This window comes from Bos mutus, chromosome 11 (assembly GCF_027580195.1).
Source record: "Bos mutus isolate GX-2022 chromosome 11, NWIPB_WYAK_1.1, whole genome shotgun sequence".
NCBI lineage: Eukaryota > Metazoa > Chordata > Mammalia > Artiodactyla > Bovidae > Bos > Bos mutus.
Genome location: NC_091627.1, coordinates 106,051,170 through 106,064,050, shown reverse-complemented (window position 1 = coordinate 106,064,050; position 12,881 = coordinate 106,051,170).

The following is a 12,881-nucleotide window of genomic DNA, read 5'->3' as shown; positions in this document are numbered from 1 at the left end:
TTGCCTTTCTTTGGGATTGGAATGAAAACTGAACTTTTCCAGTCCTGTGGCCACTGCTGAGTTTTCCAAATTTGCTGGCATATTGAGTGCAGCTCTTGCACAGCATCATCTTTTAGGATTTGAAATAGTTCACCTGGAATTCCATCACCTCCACTAGCTTTGTTTGTAGTGATGCTTCCTGAGGCCCGCTTGACTTCGCATTCCAGTACGTCTGGCTCTAGGTGGGTGATCACACCATCGTGGTTATCTGGGTCATGAAGATCTTTTTTGTATAGTTCTTCTGTGTATTCTTGCCACCTCTTCTTAATATCTTCTGCTTCTGTTAGGTCCATACTATTTCTGTCCTTTATTGTGCCCATCTGCATGAAATGTCCCCTTGGTATCTCTAATTTTCTTGAAGAGATCTCTAGTGTTTCCCATTCTATTGTTTTCCTCTATTTCTTTGCACTGATCACTGAGAAAGGCTTTCTTATCTCTCCTCGCTATTCTTTGGAACTCTGCATTCATATGGGTATATCTTTTCTTTTCTCCTTTGCCTTTCACTTCTCTTCTTTTCTCAGCTATTTGTAAGCCCTCATCAGATAACCATTTTGCCTTTCTGCATTTCTTTTTCTTGGGGATGGTCTTGATCACTGCCTCATATACAATGTCACGAACCTCCTTCCATAGTTCTTCAGGCATTCTATCAGATCTAATCTCTTGAATCTATTTGTCACTTCCACAGTATAATCATAAGGGATTTGATTTGGGTCATACCTGAATGTGGTCTAGTGGTTTTCCCTACTTTCTTCAATTTAAGTCTGAATTTTGCAATAAAGAGTTCACAATCTGAGCCACAGTCAGCTCCTGGTCTTGTTTTTGCTGACTGTATAGAGCTTCTCCATCTTTGGCTGCAAAGAATATAATTTTTCATATAAGTATTTGGCTGCAAAGAATATAAAGGCAGAGGAACCAGAGATCAAATTGCCAATATCCGTTGTATCATGGAAAAAGTAAGAGTCCTAGAGAAACACTTACTTCTGCTTTATTGACTACGCCAAAGACTTTGACTATGTGCATCACAACAAACTGTGGAAAATTCTTCAAGAGATGGGAATACCAGACCACCTTACCTGCCTCCTGAGAAATCTGTATGCAGGTCAAGAAGCAATAGTTAAAACTGGACATGGAACAACAGACTGCTTCCAAATTGGGAAAGGAATACATCAAGGCTGTATATTGTCACCCTGCTTATTTAACTTATATGCAGAGTGCATCATGTGAAATGCTGGGTTGGATGAAGCACAAGCTGGAATCAAGATTTCCAGGAAAAATATTAATAACCTCAGATAAGCAGACAACACCACCCTTATGGCAGAAAGTGAAGAGGAGCTAAAGAGCCTCTTGATGAAAGTAAAAGAGGAGAGTGAAATAGCTGGCTTAAAACTCAAAATTCAAAAAACTAAGATTATGGCATCTGGTCCCATCACTTCATGGCAAATAGATGGGGAAACAATGGAAACAGTGAGAGACTATTTTCTTCAGCTCCAACATCACTGCGGATGGTGACTGCAGCCATGAAATTAAAAGACACTTGCTCCTTGGAAGAAAAGCTATGACCAACCTAGAAAAGAAGAAAGAAAGAAAGTTAGTTGCTCAGTCGTGTCTGACTCTTTGTGACCCCATGGACTGTAACCCACCAGGCTCCTCTATCCATGGAATTTTTCAGGCAAAATGACCAACCTAGACAGTATATTAAAAAGTAGAGACATTACTTTGCCAGCAGAGGTCCGTCTAGTCAAAGCTATGGTTTTTCCAGTAGTCATGTATGGATGAGAGAGTTGGATTGTAAAGAAAACTGAGCACCAAAGAATTGATACTTTTGAACTGTGGTGTTGTAGAAGACTCTTGAGAATCCCTTGGACTGCAAGGAGATCAAACCAGTCAATCCTTAAGGAAATCAGTCCTGAATATTCATTGGAAGGACTAATGTTGAAGCTAAGACTCCAAAACTTTGGCCACTTGATGCAAAGAGCTAACTCATTGGAAAAGACCCTGATGCTGGGAAAGATTGAAGACAGGAGGAGAAGGGGGTGACAGAGGATGAGATGGTTGGATGGCATCACCAACTCGATGGACATGAGTTTAAGCAAGCTCTGGGAGTTGGTGATAGACAGGGAAGCCTGGCATGCTGCAGTCCATGGGGTCACAAAGAGTCAGAAATGACTGAGTGACTGAATTGAACTGAGACTTAATTCAGAAAGAATCATCAACTGGATTCTAAAATTAAAAGTTTGATAAGAAAGTATCTATCACAAACACTTATTAATTCTAAAGGGAAAAATAGTAATTTTGTAGTAGAGAAACCTGGCAGACACCACCTTAATGATCAAAGTTAACATCACAACGAGTGAGACAAATTGACTTCATATGTTTCATGACATGATGCCCTGAAAAGAAACAGCATCACTTCTGTGGTTTTCCTGCCAGAAATGCATTACCTGAATCAAATGATGAGGAAACTTCAGATAAACTCAAAATGAACATTCTACAAAGCAACTAGCTAGATTGAATTTCTAACTGTTCCTTTTCACAAGAAACTTGTATATCATATATTTTTCTGTTCTGTCTAAATTGTATTGTTTACTAATGCTTCATACAGACTTCCCTGGTGGCTCACTGGTGAAGAATCCGCCTGCCAATGCAGGAGATGTGGGTTTGATTCCTGGGTCAGAAAGATCCCCTGGAGGAGGAAATGGCAACCCACTCCAGTAATCTTGCCTGGGAAATCCCGTGGACAGAGGAGCCTGGTGGGCTACAGTCCATGGGGTCACAAAAGAGTCGGACACGACTTCGTGACTAAAACAACAAGAAAAACAAACACTTCATACAGACCCCTTGTTATACAACCATCAAAATGCACAGTCAGACACGACTGAAGCGACTTAGCAGCAGTAGAACACTAGCCAATTTTCTCCAGTAGGTAACATTAGCAGATTGCAGATATTTTATAGAAAACACTGTCTAAATGGCTTTTTAATCCAGAGTTTTCATCTTTCAACTTCAACTGATGATGAGATATATATATATATATATATACATACATAATTTAAATAATTAAAACCATGGAATTCCTGGTGGTCCACTGGTCAGAGAACTAAGATCCTGCAAGCCCAATGGCCAAAAAAAATAAAATTGTATCAATTATATAAATAAATCATTAAAACTTCAATCAGTCAACAAACATTGTGTGCCTTACTCAGTGCTATTTATCACACATTTGTACAGATTGCTGGTAATGGACATAGTAGGGATTTTACATTATTAAAGAACAAATGGTATTTACATTTTCCTTCTTTCTGCATTTCTATTACCACATAGTTTCCAAGAAAGATTATAACTAACATCATTGACTTAAGCAAATCAAGTAAAATTGGTATTTTCTACCTCCAAGCACTGCCTGGATAAGGATACAGAGATCTACCAAGTGTAGTTCCATCACTGTGAGGAAATGAATCTGGGAGGAGTCAATAGTACAATGTAATACAAGGTAAGGGCTTCCCTGGTGGCTCAGTTGGTAAAGAATCCACCTGCAGTAGGGGAGACCGCCTGTAATACAGGAGACCTCGTGCAATGCAGGAGACATGGGTTCAATCCCTGGGTCAGAAAGATCCCCTGGAGAGGAAAATGGCAACCTGGGAATCCTGGGAAATCCCGTGGACAGAAGAGCTTGGTGGGCTACAGTCCATGGGGTCTAAAGAGTAGGACTCGACTGAGCAACTGTAACGCCAGTACAAGGTGAAGCCCTGAAGTGCGGGTATCATGAGTGTATTGGGGGGATTTGCTTACTTTTTTTCAAGAGCTTTTATTTCTTAGACATTTCTTTAGCATTCCCCCAGAAGTGAGGCAGGAAATAGATGAGCCCCAGGCTGAACAGCTGGAGCTTGTCCCCTGTGGACAGATACTCCAAGATTAAGAAGAGAGAAGCTAAGCCCTGCCCGGATAAGAGACCACACATTTCTTTCTCCAAGTCAAGGAAACCTTCCTGACTGTACAAGCACAGCAAGGCTCCTTGGAGGTCAAAAATGGAGTGATGTCAACCTACCCATAGGTCTCTTCTCTAGAATCCACCTTGGCTAAGAGATGCATGTGCATACATGGGAGGACCCTGACAAAAACCAGTACAGATTCAGAAGCAAGCAAAGCGAGATGACGAAAGGAAACCTGGAAGAAATGCCCCCATATAAGTGATTCAAACTACCGTGAGGGCACAACTCTATCTCTGTGCCCACCTGTCTGTTTATCCTTTTCCTCCTAATAAACTCTACTTATTTCACTACTTTCCTTTTCTTTGTGGAAATTCATTTCCTGCAAAGCCGTATGGGCCAGGGGCTTGTCACTGACCGCTGGTCTAGTGGCTAGGATTCGGCACTCTCACTGTCATGGCCTGACTTCAGTCTCTGGCCAGAGCTGAAATCATGCTTCAAGCCACTGCAGACCAAGGCCATGCAAGATCAAAATCAGGTCCTGAGATAAGGATTTAGGTGGAAGTAGTTCATTTGAGATGTGCAGTAAACACCAGGAGGGGAATGTCATGGTCTGAATTGTAAGCCCCCCTCCACCCCAATTCATATATTAAAGTCTTAACCTCCAATACCTCAGAATGCAACTATATATGGAGACAGGGCCTTTAAAGAGATAATTAAGGTAAAAATGAAGTCACACAGGTGAGCCCAGGACTTCCCTGGTGGCTCAGTGGTAAAGAATCCACCTCCCAATGCAGGAGACACAAAAGACATCGGTTTGATCTCTGGCTTGGGAAGATCCCCTGGAGAAGGGAATGACAACCCACTCCAGAATTCTTGCCTAGAGAATCCCATGGACAGAGGAGCCTGGAGGGCTACAGTCCTCGGGGCCATAAAGAGTCAGACATGACTTAGCGACTGAAGAACAACAATTCCAGTATGACGGCTGCTAAGTCGCTTCAGTCGTGTCCGACTCTGTGCGACCCCATAGACGGCAGCCCACCAGGCTCCCCCGTCCCTGGGATTCTCCAGGCAAGAACACTGGAGTGGGTTGCCATTTCCTTCTCCAATGCATGAAAGTCTTGGTAAGAAGAGGCGATTAGGACATAGACACACACAGGAAAAAGACCATGTGAAAACACAGGGAGAAGACGGCCATTTACAAGCCAAGGAGAGAGGCCTCAGAAGAAACCAAACCTGCCTGCACCTGGATCTCTGATCCCTTGATTGAAGCCTAGGAAAATAAATTTCTGTTATTTAAGTGACCCAGCCTGTGGGGCTTTGTTTTGACTGCCCTAGCAATGGCGCCCCACTCTAGTACTCTTGCCTGGAAAATCCCATGGACAGAGAAGCCTGGTAGGCTGCAGTCCATGGGGTCGCTAAGAGTCCAACACGACTGAGCGACTTCCCTTTCACTTTTCACTTTCACGCATTGGAGAAGGACATGGCAACCCACTCCTGTGTTCTTGCCTGGAGAATCCCAGGGACGGGGGAGCCTGGTGGGCTTCTGTCTATGGGGTCGCACAGAGTCGGACATGACTGTAGTGACTTAGTAGCAGCAGCAAACTGATACAGGGAGTGAGGGGATGTGACAGGGAAGGAAAATACAGGGGGACTTATCAAGTCAGCATCTTTGTGGGCAAGGGGGGGTGTATCCTATAGAGAGACTTGCTGGAAAATGTTAGGCACACGCCTCAGAGTCAGCTCACAAGGGATGAGGGAGCTGCGATATTTATTTTTCAACTATGTATGGCTGTGCTGGGTCTTCATTGCTGCACAGGCTTTTTTCTAGTTGCAGTGAGCAGGGGCTGCTCCCTAATTGGGGTGCACAGGCTTCAGTATTTGCAGCGCGTGGGCTCAGCAGTTGTGGCTCCTGGGCTCTAGCGCAGGTTCAGTAGTTGTGGCGCATGGCCTTAGCTGCTCCACGGCATGTGGGATCCTCCTGGAGCAGGGATTGAACCCATGTCTCCTGCATTGGCAGGCAGATGCTTTACCACTGAACTACCAGAGAAGCCCAAGCTGGAATATTTGTTTAGTCATACCTGTTAGTCTATGGTTGAAGGCACCAACTACACTGTCAATTCCAGGCTGCTGTGAGCCGGTATTTATTTATTTGGCTGTGTCGGGTCTCGGTTGTGGCTTGCAGGCTTAGTTCCTTGACCAGGGATCGAACCCACATCCTCTGCATTGGAAGCTGGATTCCCAACCACTGGACCAGGGAAGTCCCCACTGTAAGACTTTTAATACTACATTTTAAGTCATTTAACAGAAGCTGTTATAAGTTAAGCATATCTACTGTAAACCTTGAAGAACAAAAACAAAGTTATAGCTAACAACCTACAGGAGATAAAACAAAATCATAAAAAATTTTATTATTCCAAAAGAAGGCAGGAAAAGTAAATAAAGTTAATCAAGATAAAACAGAAAACACATAGTAAGCTGACTGACTGAAACCCAAGTGTATTAATAATCATGTTTCAGTTCAGTTGTTCAGTCATGGCTTTGTGACATGGAGTCACTCCTTGTGACCCCATGGACTGCAGTACGCCAGGCGTCCCTGTCCATCACCAACTCCCAGAGTGTACTCAAACTCACGTCCATTGAGTCGGTGATGCCATCCAACCATCTCATCCTCTGTCGTCCCCTTCTCCTGCCCTCAATCTTTCACAGCATCAGGGTCTTTTCAAATGAGTCAGTTCTTCAGATCAGGTGGCCAAAGTTTTGGAGTTTCAGCTTCAGCATTAGTCCTTCCAATGAATATTCAGGACTGATTTCCTTTAGCATTGACTGGTTTGATCTCCTCGCTGTTCAGGGGACTCTCAAGAGTCTTCTCCAACACCAAAAGCATCAATTCTTCAATGCTCAGCTTTTCTTATAGTCCAACTCTCACATCCATGCATAACTTATCTACCATACATGTTTATCTGCCCTAATTAAAAGGCAGCAGTTGAAAAAACAGATGGTTTTTTAAAAAAAACCATCACCATCAGATGGTTAAAAAAACAGTATCCAATTGTATTCTACTTACAAGAAAGGCACTTTATATATAAAGACACAAGTGGGTTAAAATTGAAAGAATGAAATATAATATGACCTGCTGACAGTACAAAGGAAAGCTGGAGTGACTATATTAACATCAGACAAAGTAGATTTCACAGCAGAGACTATTATAAGGGATATAGCAAGGTTATTTCATAATAATAGAGGTCATTTCATTAGAAAGACGTAACAATCCTATACATTTATGTTCCTATTAACAGAGCTTAAGACAAATGAAGGAAAAACTAATAAGAAATAGAGAAAAATCCATAGTTATTGTTGGTGATTTCAATAATCTTCCCTGAATAATTGACAGAAATAAAACAAAACAATCTGTCAGGATATAATTGACTGGAACAATACAATCAACCAACTTGACCTGATTAATCTTAATAGAATATTTAACTCTGAAACAAGAGAATACACATTCTTTTTTTTTTTTTTTTCAATGTCTAGACCATGGAGAAGAGATGAAATGGTAACCACCTCCATTTACAAGGGCCCAGTATTGTTTTATCCCATGCGAGAATACACATTCTTTTCAAGTCCACACAATCATTTACCAAGACAGACCATACTTTGGTAAAATGTTCATACTGGTGAATTTAGGAAGGTGGGTACATGAGTTCTATTATGCTGCTGCTGCTGCTGCTAAGTTGCTTCAGTCGTGTCCGACTCTATGCGACCCCATAGACGGCAGCCCACCAGGCTCCTCCGTCCCTGGGATTCTCCAGGCAGGAACACGGGAGTGGGTTGCCATTTCCTTCTCCAATGCAGGAAAGTGAAAAGTGAAAGTGAAGTCACTCAGTTGTGTCCGACTTGTCGCTACCCCATGGACTGCAGCCTACCAGGCTCCTCCGTCCATGGGATTTTCCAGGCAAGAGTACTGGAGTGGGGTGTCATTGCCTTCTCCGGAGTTCTATTATAGGGAAGGAAAAACTTAACTTTTTTCTCTATGGTCCTAGGTTCTCATCTGGGACCCTGCAAATCAGACTGATGAAATGTCAACAAGAGAAAATCAGTACATTAACACATGTATTATGCATATACATAGGAGAATTCTGTGATTAGTAACTCAAAGGGATGGTTGGTACCTGGGATTTACAGAGCATTTTAATAAAGAACAATAAATTTGTAGGGAAGTGACAAGCAAGAGGGAAAGGGGTTTTATGTTTCCAAGAGTGGCAAGCAGCAGAAGGGAAACATTTGGGGGAAGGTAAAGGAGTAAGTTTCGGTTATGCAGGTCCATATCAGACCCGACTTTCTGTCTGCTCTGTAGCCATAAAACCTGCCCTGGAAAGGAGATTTATGGAAGTCCACATATTCCAGAGGTTTCTGCTTTTAGTCAGATAAGGGAAGCTTGAGAGGGCTTCTTTCTGCATCTGTTGATTCTCACTTAAAATTATCCTTAGAGACACAGATGTAGAGAACAGACACCAAGGAGGGGAGAATGGGACTGACGTTTACGCACTGCTCCATATGAAACAGATGACTAATGAGAGCCTATTGTATAGGGCGAAGAGCTCTCCTTAATGCCCCGTGGTGACCCGAATGGGGAGGAGATCGAGAACAGAGGGGATACTCGCACAGCTGGTTCACTTTGCTGTAAACAGAATATAATACAACATTGTAAAGCAACTATACTCCAATAAGATTTTTTTAAAAGATAAAAGATAATTGGGAAAAAAAGCTATCCTTATGCCAAAGTGGCATAATTTGAGGTGGCATATTCTAATTTCCTACATCATATAAATATGTATAATTTTCTACATATTTAAACTATCTTAATTTAAAGCATTGTAAAAACTGCAAGTTTTGTCTAATTTCTTGAATGGTTAAGCAAAAATGAATAACCATGGACTGATCACTTTGAGGAGTCCTTAAGAACTTGCTTTTCACTAGGCCGTAGTTCACCAAGATAGAGATAAAGCAGGATCTGAAACATTTGGTAGAGCAAAGTCCTAAAACTTAAAAAATTTTATTGAGATATAACTGATATACCATAAAATTCACACACTATAAGTTATAATTCAATGGTTTTTAGTAAATTTTACATGAATATATTCTAAAGTAGTGATCTTTGGGCCACAATTTCCAAAAATAATTATTTTGTTAAAATACAAATGAATTAGGTAATTTAGGCATGCTAAAGTTAAATAGTATTGGCAGTTTTACTTCTGTCCTTAGAGCTTTAAAAGGGAGAAAATAAAATCTACATTTTTATGTAGATTTATACATAGAAACACCATTCACTACTGAAGTGTTCATTAAAGAAAGCAAAACTTCCTGTTTTCCCATTTGTCACTCAAAGTACCTAAACGTCTTTAGAGAAGTTAAGTTGCTGTTGTAACTGGTTTATTTTCGGGTGAGTTATTTTCCCACTGATTCATCAGAAGTTCCAACTTGCTTTTGTCATTGACACAGAGAAGTTACAAAAGTCTTTACTTTCATGAGTCAGGACAAGTCTGGCCAGCATCGCCCTGATTTGTAAGCTAAGAGCTCTGGTTTGGCCATTTCCTAAGCGGGGAATGTGCTTGGTCTGGGGGACTGGGAGGCAGAGGGAGGGTCTCTCCATCCCTAGAGGGCACTCTGACAACTTAGGTCCTCAAATCCTGTTGATCAAGCCACCACTGCTTAATCACCCATATATGGAAAGAGAATAGTCAACGAGGCTCGAACAACTAAACTCCTGGGGGAGACCAATAGAAATGATATCTGGGCATCAGATATGGTTCTTATATGGACGTGTAGGGAGTTGCTTGCCTCTGGGGCATAAGAGCCCATATCCTGCACTCTGCCAGTGTCCCCACTGCGTGCATCACTGGCACAGATTAAGTCCTTTTCGCAGTTACTTTGTGTCAACTGCAAATTGGCACTTGCCATCTACCTCTGAAAGGATTAAATCATGTGCTGCTGCAGCTGCTGACCTCAACACCCACTGAAAAAAGTTTAATACATACTTGATTGCATGTATTCTTCCTTTGCCAGACTCATATACTGATCTTCCCCCTGCTTCTTTGGAGCATTTTCTCAGAGTTATCTGAGGTGCTGTCTCCTGGGCTATAGCTCTCATCTTGCCCCAAATAACACTTAACTTGCAACTCTCACATAGCGCATTTTTTTAAGTTGATTTGCACTATATTGGAGGCAGTTGGTAACATAATCAGGGACAATGTTTCTACTGTGACAGATGCTGAGTTTGCACTGCATAAGGAATGGAATGGAGAGAAGGCTCTAATTGGGAAAAACCTTGATAACGAGTATAAGGTCCTTTCAAAGACCTTGCCACCTCCCTTTCCTACACAACCACCCAAGGGGTTGCAGGAGAAGGCAGCGTTGTCTTTACTGCACAAGGATGGACACTTGGCCTCCGAGAGAACTAAGTGACCTGCTCAAGATGACTGGAGGAAGGCTCACAGGACTGGTTCCTGTCTGGCCCTTGCTGCTGGCTGCATAACTGACTCAGGATGCCCCTAATCCTTACTTCTCCTTTCTACTCAGAAAGATGAGAAAAAGGAGTGGAGCAGGAGTTGGCAGAAAAGCAAAGAAAAGAAGAAAGAAAGGGAAGAGGTGGGAAGAGAGGGAAAGAAGGAAGAAAGGGAGGGAAAAACAGCTCCCCAGGCAGACTTAGTCTCAACCTGAAGGTCAAGAGCATTTCAGGTATTTGTTTATTCTGCTCGCCCTCCACAGCCCGGTCCCAGCCCGGCTGAAGGGAATGACCCAACTTGTTTCTGTTTTCTCTTCCCCGGTTTTTTTTTTTTTTCCTTTGGTCCTAAGAGCCACTTACATAAGTAATCTGAGTTTATACAAAAGAGAACTTGAAAGGCTATGTATCAGTTCATGATCAGAAGACTGGACAACACTTTGTCAGGGATCAGGTCCTCTGAAAGTTAGAGCTTTTAGATATTCCAATGCGGCTGAGAGACAGCAGTGGTTCCGGCTGTCTCAGTTAGGGGACTGCAAGTGTCAACAACAAGGGTTGTTGTTTAGTCGCTAAGTCATGTCTGATTCTTTGCAACCGCATAGACTGAAGCCCTCCAGGCTCCTCTGTCCATGGGATTTCCCAGGCAAGAATACTGGAGTGGAGTGCCATTCCCTGCTCCAGGGGATTTTCACACCCCAGGGCTCAAACCCGCATCTCCTGCACTGGCAGGCGGATTCTTCACCACTGAGCCACCTGGGAAGTCCCCTGATGAAGAATAGTCCCGCTCTATTCTCCTCTTGTGAACAGGAGGTGGTGAGAGGTGTTCTGCCATCACGCCCCATTTGCCCAAGGCCCTGGTGTATCGCTGTGGGGTTGGGCAAAGTTAATTTCTCTGCCACGTCTCAGGAAAAGCTGGAAGCCACGGCTTTCTCTCCACAGCAGAATTGACCCTGGCTTCCCAGACCTTCACAGGCCACACGGCAGGTACTGAGCACACTGGACAGGATTTGGGGGAGCCGAGGGCATTCGGTGACTTATTCATTATATATTTGTTTACATTATGTAATTAAAATTAGAAACACAAAACACAAAGCATGTTACTTTAGATATGTGACATTAAATACGTATGAAACCCCCAAGTACGTTTTCAATTTGCTTACTTTATTTAACAGATTCGAACATATCTTTTTTTTTTTTTTTTTTTTGGCCACATGGCTCTTGTGGGTCTTAGTTCCCCGACCAGGGATTGAACTCTTGCCCCCTACAGTGGAAGTGCAGAGTCCTCACCACTGGACCGCCAGGGAAGTTGCCATGAACATACCTTTTTAACTTGGGTTTTTTTGCTTGAACTAGCCAGTTGGTTCATGATTTCCCCAAAGCATGTTTAGTTACTTTTAAAATCCCTATTGTATGGAAAAGACATTCTCAATAGTCATCATCAACAGGAAACTTTATTTGTACAAGCAGACGATACAAAGCAGATGATACAAAATCTTTTATTGATTTTCAAATAACCATTCAAAAATTTCCAACAGTTAGAAATTATCTTATAGGTTCTAACAGCCTTTTGTTTATTTTTCCTTTCACTGATAAAATGTGGTGCTGGTGTTTCTCACAGCAGTGCAGATTCCTTTCCATCCCCCAGAACTTTCTGGTCTGGACCATTTCACAGTAACAATAGAGTCAGCTGGCCCTGGAGACTGGGGCACCTAGGCTGGCAGCTGGGATGAGGATCCAGGCTAGGAGGGCCACATGCTGCTTTCTGCAGGCTGCAGTGGCTTGCGGGAAACTATTCACAAGTGAAACAGGCCTGAGGATCCCAGAGTGCTTGGCCTGCCCGGCTGCCACGGGCGCTGGAAGGATCAACACTGAAACTGATCACATCGGTTGACTGCTTTACTAGCAAAGTTAACCTTCTCTTGCCTCATCTGCCCATGTGTGAAATGGAGATAATAGTAGTACCTACCTGGTCTTCCCTGGTGGCTCAGTAGTAAAGAAGCCTCCTGCCAATGCAGGAGATGCAGGTTCAATCCCTCGGTCAGGAAGATGCCCTGTAGAAGGAAACAGCAACCCACTCCAGTATTCTTGCCTGGGAAATTCCATGGACAGAGGAGGCTGGTGGGCTACAGCCCATGGGTTCTCAGAAGAGTTAGTCAGGACTGAGCAACTAAACAAGAAACATCGCCTGGTAGGGTCACTATGAGGATTAAATGACTCCTGGGCCTGGCCACATAGTAAGTGCTACCCATGTGTTTGTTACCCTGGGGGAGCACATGGCAGCCCACTCCAGTATTCTTGCTTGGAGAATCGCATGGACAGAGGAGCCTGGTGGGCTACAGACCATAGGGCCGGAAAGAGTCAGACATAACTGAAGTGACTTAGCATGCACGCATGCATGTGTTTGTTAAAGTTAA